The sequence below is a fragment of the Pan paniscus genome, chromosome 6 (assembly GCF_029289425.2).
Source record: "Pan paniscus chromosome 6, NHGRI_mPanPan1-v2.0_pri, whole genome shotgun sequence".
Lineage (NCBI taxonomy): Eukaryota > Metazoa > Chordata > Mammalia > Primates > Hominidae > Pan > Pan paniscus.
The window spans coordinates 103,306,244-103,320,644 of record NC_073255.2 but is presented as its reverse complement, the minus strand read 5'-3'; the positions used below and the strand labels follow the sequence as shown (position 1 = coordinate 103,320,644).

Genomic DNA, 14,401 nt, shown 5'->3' with positions numbered 1-14,401 from the left:
TTGTTTTCTAAAATTAAAAATTTCAGCTGGCCCTCCAAATAAAAAGGATCAAATACAATTCATATGTTGGCTTTAGTGAAAAACGGCAGATTACTATGTGATTTATATTGCTATAAATAAGTGATAAAAATTATCAAATCAAAATTAGACTCTAGTAATAAATTGTATAACCATTAGAAAATGAATCAATCAATAAATATTGATAAATAAAGGATGAGATAGAGAAGGCATGTGGTGACTATTAAACGTGAAGTAAGATTATTGGCACTTAACTATTTTCTCAGCCTACATTGACTGATTTTTTTTCCTCCCTGTTGAAATCCACCAATTAGCAATATAGTGAATCTGATAACCTTCAAAACTGCAAAAGCTCTCTAGCAGAGACCTATGACCTGAACTTTGCTTTTCTATCTACATCTAGCTGAGATCAATAAACACTGAGTAACTGGGAATTGAGGTTAGTGAGGAAAAAGAAAGGGAAGTGATTTGATTCCCAAGAGAAGAATATAGGTTCTCAGCACAGTGAGATTCTCTGAACAGTATAAATGCATCCCCATCTTACAGCTGAAAGTCTGGAAAGTCATGATAGGAATGAGCCTACCCCACTTAATTGCATGTGCCTGCAAGGATGGATACTTTTGGGTTTGAAAATAACATACTTCATTTCTCATAAAGATGGACATAGGTAAGCAGGGGGAAAATAGATTGAAAGGGGGAAAATAGATTGAAAGGTTTGGGGTGAGAAACATAAGAGAGAGTGGAAGCTGGGAAAGTTTGTAACCATAAGAGTGCCTGCATTTGAGCAGATACCAGAGGCAGAAAAGCAAGAGCTTCCCTCCAGTGAGTTCTGAGTGATTCTGGGAAGTAAAGCAGACTGGGATTCAGCTCATATATGAGAGATTACCTGACATAATTCTAAACAAGGACATATATTCTCAAACTTTAATTTATTTACTTGATATCATTGTCCAATGCTTAGCTAGAAAAGTGACAGAAAGATTCAAGGGACATAAATTAGTTAATTAAATCTTCATTATTTTTTAAACCAGTAGAGGGACCCATTTCTCATCAAAATAATTTTTTATTTCTCCATCTTTGGAAGTCATTTTTGCTAACCATACTTGATTCCAGCCATTTTAAATTATTCCTAGTGGTGTTTGGGGCTCTACAAAAATGATGATGATAAGGGCTATGATCACAAGGAGGAGTATCTAAGACAAAGTCTTGGGGCAGGGGCCACTGGGATAGAAAAATGAAACTAAAAAAGAAAACTGAAAAGTAGCTGGAAGCAGGGTATATGTGTGTAGGGTGGCTTAAGAAGGACAGGTGACAAGACTTTTTTTTAAAAAGATGAAATGAACTATAAGCCAATTTGAGAGTCATTATAATTATCAGGAAATCAAAGAAAAGGAGATCCAAGGATAGAAGATTCATGGGATGGCTCTGCCATGGGCCTGAGGTCTGTAGAGATGACATTTCCTCTCCTTCGAAGGGAGGTTAGAATAGAGATATCTACTTTACTAGGAGAAAAGCAGAGAAAGATGAGAAGGAATGAAATAGTTATAATAACAGGCATCTTAAGATGTAAATTATTTTATTCCTTCTAAGGTAGGACAGTATATTTCCACCTATAGGTCAACATCCAATACTAAAATGCAAAATCAATTTAGTAGTGAGTGACCAACACTTAAAAACAAAAACAAAACAAGAAAAAACCCAACAAATAAAAAGATAATATAATAGAAGTAAATGGAAATGAAATAAAATAGAATTAAAAACTATCATCATGCATTGATGAAAATATGAAAATAAAAATTAATTTATGATGATATTTTATTAATATTATATGTATATCTATTAAAACATTTCTTACTGATAATAGGAGTAAAATATAGTTTAAATATAGACTCAAGAAGGCCTCTAAGTTTTCTTCTAACTCTATGTTGTTTAGATCACTGAATTCCTGAGGACAGGGAGAGCTTATTTCAGGAGACTGGAAGAAGGGCAAAAATAGGGAAAGCAGAAGATTTCAAAAATATCCTACATACACAAGATAGAAAAATGGTGTTATAGTGACATAGAACTTTGTGTGTAGTTTTAAAAAAACTTCTCAAGCATTGTTTTTAGTTAATCTGATCAGGATATGCACTTATTTCAGAGTAACTTAAACTTTTTAGATTTATTTGTTAAGAGAAGCAGTTAGAATTTTGAATAAAGGGAAACAGAAAAAGATAAAACAAAATTTGAAACTTTTATTTAATCCACAGCAGAGAGCAGCTACCTACTAAACTTATTAACCTAGAAAAAAGACATTCCAACTATTACATTCTTACCATCCATTAAATTGAACTTGTAAGGGAGTAATAGAAGGCTGCTGGTTAAACCAAAAATTTGTGAAAGCAGTAAAACTAAATAAGCTTTTGCTAAAATATTATATACAATTCATGAGCATTTATGTTTCACTGTACAAATGTTAATCCTAAACTCAGACACTGTCTCACCGAATGAGGTAAAACTGAAACTTGTTAAAACCCAGACAGTGCAGCTGAACCAAGGAAATGGGGGAAAGTATAAACAAATCAAATGCTTAAACTTGAAATGAAGACGTGTCAACATAAACATAACTGTACTTCTCATTTTCCTCACATGTAATACTGGCAACACAACGGGAGCCAGTTTTGCGTTGTGTAAACTGAGCAGTGGTATTTCATTCTATTTCGGAACCTAGCAATTAGATGCTCTCTTAGAATTACTGAAGAGTGTGAACATTCATATTTTTACATTTCCATATGTATTTTTCCCATGCCAGAAAGTGCTAGTTATGTTTTCTTAAATATCTGTATCTACAATAACAGCAACAACAATAAAAAAGCTAGGGAATGTATCAATTATCTTTTGCTGTGCAACAGACCACCCCAAAACTTATTGACTTAAAACAACAAGTATTTATTATTTTCACAATTCTTTAGATTGCTTAGATAGTTTTTTTTTTCTGTCTATACAGGCTCAGCCAAGGCTAAATGGTCTAGAATCATCTCAATCATATCTGACAGTTGGCAAGTTGATTAGTCTATAAAGTCCTCATTTAAAAAGTTTTGTCATCCTCCAGGGATACTCAGGTGTCTGCACATGGAGCATCAAGATTCAATGAGCCATAAGAGAGCAAGATCTAGTGCATAAATGCTTTAAATCTCTATTAGCATCACACTTGCTAACATTCCATTGGTCAAAGCAAGTCATATGGATAAGCCACAAATCAAAGGGTGGAAGATATATTCTACTTCTTGATGGAAGAGTTGCAAGTTGGAGGAGATACAAAAAGTTACATTGCAAAAGTAAGTTTGTATAAGAGGGTAAAATTTATGGCCATTTTTGTTATTTATAAAATAAATTGCATAGATATAATTTTTGAAACAGAGGCAAAACAAAAATAGAGAACTGTAATGCTATTACAACAGCACTAAAAATATTTTTTCTGACTTCTTTTGAATTGAAGCCAAATCTGAAGTAGGAAGTGGGACCTCACTACTAAATTAGTATTTGATCTAACTAGATTTTTAATTTCTACTATTATACCACTAACATTTTGATATTTGACAATGGTATTTATGAAAGGATAACATTTTCTAGGTCATGACATCATTTAGAATATAACAAAAACATAGCGGTTTCATTTTCCCTTTTACTGTGACTTTTCTTTGGTAAGACACTGCCTTTTCTTACTGAAATAGGGATGGAGAGAGCATTAGTTCAAATCCCAAGCCAGCAGTTTCCTTCACCTATCAACTCTTCCCACGTTGGAGCTTTTTCCATTTATAACGCATCCTGACAATTCAGAGTTTGGTGATGAGTAAATTAGGTGTTTGATGGTGTTTGGGATTTGGGGAGTGGAGATAGGATGGTACAGAAGAGCTCTGTAGGCACCTCCAAAATCACATATATATGTGGGAAGTTACTTATTTTGCCTGAGGATAAGACGCACTTTGGACCATTTACAGTTCTTGATGTACAAAGCCATGCTCATTAGCGAACTTTATTGGTAATGATATGGCATGTGCAAATCTTGATATGTTAGAAACATTCTCATAAAAATAAACCTTTTTATTTATTAGGTTAGCTCTAATGAGCATAAAGGGAAGAAACCTGTGATAGAAAAGGAGGCCTCTGTCATACCCATATTCATTTTCAATGGAGTGTTTTGGGCTTTGCATAAGTACAAATATAAGTGTGAGATTGGACCTCCTAATACAGTCAAATGCTCACAGTGTACAGTGTAGCAGCTAATAACAGCTCAAAATCTAGAGTCATCTCCTCTATCTGAATTCTAGTTTCGCCCCTTGTGAACTGGATCATTGTGGGCAACTAAGTGTTTAACTACTTAAAATCAACTTTCTAATCAGTAAAGTTGTAATAATAATAGTAAAATCAGCATGGTTTGGGAAAGATTAACATATGTAACATAATAGCATATTTTATTAGCTATTATTTGTATTATTATGGTTGTTAATTTTACTCTGGAAGACAATGGGAGAGTTATTCTTACCCCTCATTGACCATAAACAACAACTGAACATAAACATTATTACATGTATATCATCCATACATGTAAACACTGAGATGAGACTCAATGCAAAATATATTTCCATATACTAAAATATCACAAATATCCCTAACATTTAAAATAATTCAGAAGACCAATTAATTTCAGAAGACCCTTCCTAAATGGACATGTGCTTTGATTTCCAGTCCTAATGATCTGGTAGCTTTTCAGGTATTTGTTATTAAGATTGGTAAATAATACTATTCCTTCCAAGGTAAAATTAGATGAGCCAGAGTCTGGAGGGTTATCTTTCATAAGGTTTATTATAAAGTTATTTATTTTATATGTATTCTACATAGGGAAGTAGGAAAACAAGTATATATATACACACACACACACACACACACACACACACACACACACACATATATATACACACCCTGGTAGTCTGGAAATAAATAAGTATGCTTAAAGTTGCCATACTTCCCATTTATTGTCTCACATAATTAACCAGGTGTTCACAGAAGCCAACTTTGAGGTATCTAAATTCTTTCCATTCTCTCTGAACCCTTGGGATAACACTTACCTTAGCGAAAGATCAGATTCCCTCAGAGTGCATGAAGAGAACTGTTTATTATAAGCTATAAGTGCCAAATGAATTATTGGAAAAACAGAAAAGGTTATTGCACCCTACTCTACATGAATGCCTCAGAGTTTTGTTGTTGTTGCTGGAATTTAGCTGATTTCGTTAAAGAGAATGTAACGTAATACTGAACATTGTAAATAAATATAAAAGTCACAATAAACAAGAGCTACCTTTTCTAAATTAGACACCTATTCTGTCTAACCAGGTAAATCAACAAATGAAAAATATTGCAGTACAGCACTTTTAGAAATACCAGAGAAAAAGCACATTAACCAAGACTTAATATCAGCCAAGTGTTAGAAGTTCAACTAGCACATTATATTGCCAATATATATGCTCAAAAAAATACATTTTGAAACATTATTCCTCCTATGCTAACAGAAGAATTTGAAAGCCATACATCGTCAATGAAAGATGAAAAACAGAAAATCTTTATATTTATAATGTTATTTTTCATAAATGTATAAGAGAAAAGTTTGATTACAGCATTTGTAACTATAGTCTTGCATTTATAATTCTTCAAATATTAACATCTTCAAAAATACTTGTTAATAATTTTGATAATGTCTCCCGTAATGTCAGTGATGTAAAAAAGCATCAAGTCCTGAAAAAACCCTCAGTTAAAATAATTACTCTTTATTAAAGCTCAGGGACTTATATTTCATTCTGTCCTACTCTGATTTCTTATAATCATGATTTGGCTTAAGTTTAAGGTACCACCATTAAGATGAAATTAGCACATTTTTACTTACAATTGTCTTGAAATTTATAGAACAATCATCTTACTTTAAAGTTTAGCTTTATTTCCAGTGGAAGAGAAAAATCATATGCATTGTTCATAATATATTTGTTATGAAAGTAATTTATTTTAACACAAGAGTATTAAGTGTTGAAGTAGGGAATAAGCTTATTTTAATATTATTCTATTGAGATAAGCTCAATTTTTAAAAAATGTTCGTGTTTATGATAGAAAATTAATTTCAGAGATTTATCTTCTTAATCAGTTCCAATAACTTACTAATATCCTTGAAAGATATTACTAATATTTCAAACAGTAACTATAAATTGTTTTATAAACAGCCTTTCAAATTAGCTTCTTGTTAACTAATAATAATAATTTAGAAAACGGGCAAATATTTCTACCTTATACATAAGATAGATGATTTCAACTCTAAATCTTTTCACCTAAAATCTACTTGATTTGCCATTAAAAATAATAAAATAAACTGATTATTTTAGTAATTATTTTTACTCTTATCTGTTAAAATATAAATAAAATAAAAATGCATAATGCATATATATCACAACAATAATTTTCAAGATTTTCTGGTATGTTGTATTGTAATAGGATTATAAGTCTTCTGTATGAGTGCCTAAATGGTTGTGTTAAGATGATTGATATATTTGGTAGCATTAACGCTTAATTCTAATCTTGATTTCAGAAAGTAACAAAGAGATTTCAAAGCTGGTTTTAATTCATGATAAAGAGCAGCCCACATGCACTCTGACTAAGGGTATGGAAGGCTGCTTATGGTTAAAGAAGAGATAACGTTGATATTTACATTTTGCAATCCAACTGAGTTTATTAACATTTAAAATATTTTATTTTGGCATTTTTTCATATTAAATGTTGAAGTTTTCTTATAATATCAATTAGACAGCAACTAGACACCAACATATCAAATATTTTGGAGAAATATTATTAAGACAGAGGATGGAAAGGTTAATTTTATTACAAAATTGTGCAATCTCCTTTGAAGGCTTAAAAAATTGGCCCCAAGTCTTCACCCCTATTCGTGTTTACATCTTAGCAACAGCACTTTGACGTTTTTCCCATCATGAAGTGGAGTCTGTTTCCCCACTTTCCCCACCACTTAGTTCTGGATTGGTTTCATGATGTATTTGATTAGTAGACTTTGGCAGAGGTGATACGGTAGCAGGGATAAGACTAAGCCTCAAGAAATGTGAATGCCTCTGCTCTCTCTCTCTCTCTCGGATTCCTACCATTCTGTGAGCCCAAGCCCAAGCTACCTTGAAGATAATAGACTATGAGAAGTGCTGAGTGCCTCAGCCAATAGCCGTCTTTCCTCAGAAACAGACCACAGATGCCTGAGGGTGCCCAGTCAGATCAGAAAATCTGGCCAGCTAAATCCGGCATAAGTAACCCACCTATAGATTTGAATAATGTTTATTATTGTATGTTACTGAGCATTATGGTTGTCTTATAGCATTATTTTGTTAATAGATAACACATACACTCCAAATCTACGTCATGTTTTGTTACTTTCTTCCAATTTTCTTCATGTTGATCTCTCATTATCTGAGAGGACTGAATTGTGTGGATAAAGCAATGCTGGCTAGAAAAAGAGAGAATTAGGACTAGCCCCCAAGTTTTCTATATGTGCAAACAAAGAAAATATATTCCAATTTCCAGGGTCTCCTTTTCTTCGTCTGTATGATGTATATGTATTATGTGTTGTGAATGATGGAAGTGAAATGAAACATTTCATGTCTCAGTGTTCCACTGCTTTAATATTCGATGATTCCATGATCTTACGCTAAACAGGTTCTAAACTTCTTACACAACTGTGCTATTCATGTTCTCACAAATTAATCTGACAAACCAAAGCAAACTGTTTTAAAGATAAACAAAAATACACTCTATAATAGTTTCCACACAATAATTTAAATAGTAAGAAAATTACTTATTGAACTTCTTTCTTTATGCCAAGGAATGCTAAGTGGTTTATTTACGTCATCCTAAGGAATCTTTTCAACAAAAATGTAAGATAGTTACTACCATTCTCTATTTTACTGTAACAGAGAAACTGAAGCTCAGAAGAGTTAATCAACTTCTCTAAGCTTACTCAATAAATGGCAAAGCTATATTTCAAACACATGTCTGACTCTGACCCAATGTCCACCTATCCACCTATAGTCAAACAAGTGTTCTTGAGGCTTGTCCTAAGTGCATAGCTGACGACTTGTCAGATATTAAGAAATATTATTTTTCAATGACTCCAGAAGTTACACGGTTTACCTATGTGTGAGCAAAGCTCCTACCAGACCATAATTAAACATTTCCTGATTCAGTGATGCATTATTTCTTTGGTAATTAAAGAATACTTCTAAATCAGGATATGCAGGGGGAAGTGATACAACAAAAATAGTGATACTTAATGGTTCTCTCTGTGTTAAATCAGTTTCCTGAGTAAAAGTTGTAAAAAGCAGAGTTTGTGCCCCCCAAAAGATAAGAAACTTAATCAAGTGACAGTCACTTTCTTTTCTTTTTAGTACAATATCATACAAGATATAAGTGATTTTGTGATGATAGTATGGGTATTTATTAAACATCTATTCTGTGATGAGGATAGGAAAGTATAATACATAGTCTATCCTCAAGGATGTCATCATTTTTTCAAGATTAGATACACTTTGGATATACCACATTGGTCCCATGAACAAACTTGGCAAAGAGAAGTCAGCCCATCTCGATAACATGGGTGGGGGAACTGAAAATGGCCATCTGGTCTTGAATTGGGAATTGTGGATAGGATTTAGAATCTATAGGCTATGTCAGGAGAGGACACTAGAGACCACATTTTCAAATCTCTTTCTTTGCAGGTAAGGAGATTGGTACCCAGGAAATATAAAGATAGGGCAAAAGTAACAGCATACAAAAGGTTGATTCTATCCATACAAAAACAGGAAAAAAAAAACACTAATAGAATAATCAACTTCAAGACATACTAGTACATATTTTTATGTAATTATGAAAATTTACTTTTATCTGGTGAAATAGGAAATTTCTATTATACTTGTCAATATATAAAATTAAAATCTTTTATAACTCTCTCAATGTCATTTATGGCTCTTAAGAATGAGTTGTCACTTGAAAAACTATATAATTATTGCTTATCAGAAAAGGAAAAGTGTTTCAAAGAGACAAATTTTTTTCAGAGATATTTTGGCTCTGAAAAGTTACAGGTAGACAGAAAGATAAGTTTTCCTCATTACAACTTAGAAAAACAGAGGTTTTCTACAGTTTACATCTCATTTGGCCATGAGATAACAATTAAAATTATAACAAATTTCACTATTTATATTTTCAAGTAACATATTATTAAGTTAGTTACATCTAAGTCAATTAAGAATTTTACAAAGTAGACCAGCTTTCTGACAATGTACGTTCTTTCCTTTTCTCTGCTCCATCTCATTTTCTTTTGTTAAATTAACTAGACAAAATATCAAACTAATATATTTTAACAATTGTAGTTATGTTTTTGCATTATTATTAATTACATTTATTTTATTAGTCTCAAAAATCAAATTTAAGTATTTTTTTGCTAATGTAGTCCTCAAGATTCTTAACTGGAAAAACTGTTTCCCTATGAATTATATTCTACATATTTGCACTACAGCTAAATAAATTCCTAAATCTAGGGCCTGAGAATTTTCTAATTTAGTGGTACTAGTATTTAATAAAAATACTTAGCAGTAAAGCATTTTCATTTAGTTACTTACCAACCAAAGAATAATAGCCTTACCTTGTTCATGTGTTTAAACTAACCATTTAACTATGTGTTTGTGTGTGTGTGTGTGTGTATATATACATAAAACCACATATAAAACTGTATATGTTTTAATATATATGGTGTGTATATATGTATAAACATTATGTTGTTCACCTTAGGTAAGAAAAGTAAATAGGAAGTACTCCACAGGAAAAACAGAAAAAGAAGAAAGAATTAGTAAGCAGTTCATCCAGTTAAAAATACAGTCTTTTTAAAAACAAATATAATTGAAAAAAGTGCTCACTTTTAAAAAATGGGAAAAATGTTCAATTAGACACAAAGGACACAATATTTTTTGGCATGTATTACATTGAGGAGTTTATCTTCACATTCTTGGCAACAATGATGATGTAGGTTGTGGTTAATGATAAGAGAATTAGCCAAGCTTTTTGCTGGCCAAATACTGAACAACATAGCAACATCTAAGTTTCATGCATCAGCAAAACCAAAAATTAGGGACAATTGAGGATAACTTTGGTTTCTTTTTGATATGTAGATTCTCTGTGCAGTCAGGGCAATGGAACACACAAGTTTTTGAATCATGTAGATTAATTCATCAGAACATTGTTTTGTGAGTTTTACTTCAAGAGGTTCACTGAATTTTTGTTTATTGGTATTGGAAAGGTTTAAGTATCTCTTTATAGAAACTGGAGGTCAAACTATTTTAGTTCATTTTTCTCCAAAAGCCAATACGAGACAAAGACAAACAAACATATAATTTGTTTGGGAGGTGATCTTAGGAGATATGAATGAGGGACAGATGAGATAAGTGAGATGGGAAAAGGAGAAAAGCCAATAAATGGTACATTAATGAGAGGGTTACTGCTACAGATAATTGATGCTCCACTCTATTGGATCGCCTCTAAGCTATTGTGTGGACCATACCTTCAAACTGTCCCACTGAACAATAGGAAGGCTGGGGGTTTATCCACCTAGTTTTTCATCTGTTAAGGATTTACCCTGGGTATATTAAGTTTAGTGCATTTTTGGTTGCAGAGCTGAAGAAAGACTAAGATGGGGAAACAAAGTGATGCAGGTATTTGCAGTGAAGTTTTGTTAGGACAAGGCTGAAAACTTCTACTTCAGCTACAGAGGGAGAGGGATACAAAGGTGGGATTCAAGAATCTTCTCCAATGTTTTTCTAATATTTGACTTCCAAAATATTTATGTTGGGATCAAAACACAGAATCCATGAAATTTTAGGAAATACTCAGAGTGAATAGAGTATCCACCTTTTATACTAGAAAAAATATGGCAACATGATATTTTTCTGAATGCTTCTGAACAATTCATTCAGTTCCCATGAAGAGTCAGTCTTAATATTACAAGCTCAACTTTTATTTCCTTCATTTAAAAACTAAATAAGAAATTTTATTAACTCTTTAAAAGTAGCTTTAATTTAAACTCTGTGGGAATTATAGACTACCTGTATATTGAGATCCAAGATATTTCAGTAATGTTAAAGTTTATAAATATATGTTGAGTAGAAAGCTAAAGCTAAATATATTTTATGAACTATTACTTAAAGGGATATATGTATAATATTTATAACTCATAAAACATTGACTTGAGTTGCTTATAGAATGTTAGACACACACACACACACACACATATATATATATATATATATGTTTTTTCTTACCAGATCTAGAATATCAGATAAAAGTCAAGTATTTAATTTGGCAGATCTTATTGATGTGACCTAACAATTTTATAAAACAATCTTAGAGACTGTAAAGCAATTAACCCATTCTTCTGACCTGAAAAATTTGGACTGTGGGAAATGGCAGGTCAGGAACTACCCACAATGGCAGAGCCATTTGGTCATGGTCTTTTAGTATACCCTACATAAAAAGCCTGAAGATAACACTGATCTTCATCTCCTTTTCCTTTCCATCTCTTTTTTTAATTTAAAAGAATTGTGTGGCGCTTGTATGTATTTATATGAAATTTTGCTCTTATTCTATTTTTATTCTTTGGTAGTATTACGTAGTATGTACCTTGATATTTCATAATGTTCAAAAATATCACAAAGTTAGAACAACAGCTTCTCTTTTGCTCAGCTATCCACTGGTTAACCAATGGAAGTGTAGTTTTGTAAATGAACTTTACAATTGGGGCCAATATTTTGGAAACAGAGAGTCTAGCCATTGTGTCTCTTGAGACTGCTTGTTTACATGCCTGCACAGTTTATTAGTAAACACAGCTGAATAACTAAAATTCTAAGCGGATTCCCAAACAAACAAATTGACTTTAGTTATCATGACACTACGTTCACCCTCCAGTGGATCCATTTTCTTTCTTATTCAGAAAACTGAGCATTAAACTGAGTGATGGTATATTTCATTGAGGTCTTTTTTAGACATAACAACTGTACCTGCCCAGGAAACTATTGCCTGCTAATTAAGCTTTGACCTCTGGAAACATGATAAAAATTTTGGCTTTTTTGTCAATGGTTCAAATTCTAAGGGAAGTATTCAATTAATATTGTCAAGCTACATGATATAGAAAAAAATTTTTGTTGACTCAGAGTTAAATTATGTCAAAAAACACCAGCAGGAGATTGTTATAAACCAGTCTGGACTTTCTCAACTCAGGCTTTCTGGTAGCAGATTCATTTTTACAATGTATAAACTGAATGTAGTTGGCAAATCAGTTGCATCCATTACTGTTGGGTCTGGAAATATATCTACTTAAGCATATTTCTTTCATATTTTCTCCTGATCTATTCCATATTCAAGTAATAATTTATTTGCACAAGTGGATAAAAACAGCAAATCTTGACAGGGAGTAATAGTGGGAGGTTGTTTAGGAAACAAAACACTTTAAAATAGCACAGCTGTTCTGATATTGTTATCATGTCAGCTATTTTTGATGGTTAGATGATGGTAAGAGTCAGAACAAATTTTCAACACAACTATTTTGCTAGCCATGTTTCAGCCATTGTGGTATGCATTTATCTTTTGATGTGATGCACCCCACATGTACACTCTAAAAAGATGCCAATAAGATGCATGTGCTCTTCAAAAGATAGAAGCTCATGAATGCAAATCTTGATACGTTTTGCCCAAGGGTAGGAAACTAGACAGATGCAAGTGTCCATACTCAAGGAAGTTTATTAGGCATTTTAGATAGAATAGCTTATATTTATTTTCTAAAGCATCTAAGACTAATGGAATTGATTCATACAAAGTATCAGAAATATTCTGATCCCAACTTCTTTGATTCCCTAGCCATTTGCCCTTCAAACAGCATTCTTACTCCACAGAGACACAGAGGTAAAGACTAAGAACACGGGCTCTTAAGCTGAACAAACTTGCATAATTATTCCTAGCTAGGCAACTCACTTCAACTTTCTATGTCTTTTTCTTCATTTATAAAATGTTTATTATAATAGTCTCTACATAAGGGAGTTTAATTAAGTCTTAATTTACATGAATAAATTAAGAATAGTGCCTGGCCTGTAGTAAGTGTTTGATATATTTGTTATCATTGACATAAAACATTTCCATTGCTTATCTTTTAAGCACTGCTGACTTCATATGTAATTATACTCTTCTCTTGCTTACTTAGTGTAATTTAAGGGGCTAATGTGAAAGGCCAGTTTGCTACCAAGTCATTTTTGCAGTTTTACCATATCAAACATTAAAAAAAGTTAAAAATTAGAGGCCTGATTTTTGGGGAAGGCAATACAAATGCATAAATCCACTGTTAAAATCTGTGTGTGAATCAATTTCTAGTCTTTATCATACTTGAAAATAAATTAGTTGATTAAAATAGAGCTAATAGGAAATAACCTGGTCAAACTTTAATCTTTTCTTTAACTATCTATCTACATATATCCTACTAATTCTTTATTACAATTGTTTATATATTCTCTCTTTCTTAGCAAAACTCCTAGAGTGTAAAAGCTGTATCTAAGTCATCTTTGAACATTTATACCTTATACATATCTGTTCAATAAATATTTGTTGAATTAAACATAAGGCATATATGTTAAAGGTAAAGTATAGCAGGGAAATATAGAATTATAGGACATAGGTATTATAGGAATGGAAACAGTGCTAAGATTGCTTGAAAGGAGAGAAATCAGAGGCAGAGAAAGAATATACGAGGACCATGAATTCTGGAAACCTAAGTGCTGACAGGAAGGAGCTAGGAGCTAAGAGACATGTATACACATATTTATTTTATACATGGGGGAATTGGCTTAAATATCATGCATTTTTAAGGCATTAAGGTGATGTTGTTCATCAACATGTAAAACCATGATGTACTGGGGGCCGGGCTGGCAGAGTGAAAACTTTACTATTTAACATGATTAAACTGCTCCAAAAGAAGTAACAAAAGAACAAGGGGCCTATAACGGTGTCTGTCAGCCAGCTGTCAACAAACAAAAGTTTGTGTAATTGTTTTCTCAGAGTTTTTTTTTTTTTTCAGATAACAAGGCTGGATAATTTCACTGTTGCTGAACATTTTAGAAGATCGTAAAGAGCGTCAGAGAATATACAAATTGTTATGTTCAACATGAGCTATTCTCAAGTTCATAAAGTAAAAACCCCTCTGAATCCTAAACTATTTGTTTCCTACAGAGTGGTGACAAAATATCATCCCTCCCCAAAAATGGTAGAGAATTATGAT

The 14,401-nt window shown here is 32.3% G+C and overlaps 2 long non-coding RNA genes across 2 annotated transcripts in view; one reads left to right on the top strand and one right to left on the bottom strand.

Moving 5' to 3' along the window:
- Positions 1 to 14,401, top strand: part of LOC134730802 (uncharacterized) — a 767,202-nt gene that overhangs the window by 660,972 nt on the left and 91,829 nt on the right. The window lies entirely within an intron of this gene.
- LOC130541712 (uncharacterized) overlaps positions 1 to 14,401 on the bottom strand; it is a 68,221-nt gene that overhangs the window by 23,803 nt on the left and 30,017 nt on the right. The window lies entirely within an intron of this gene.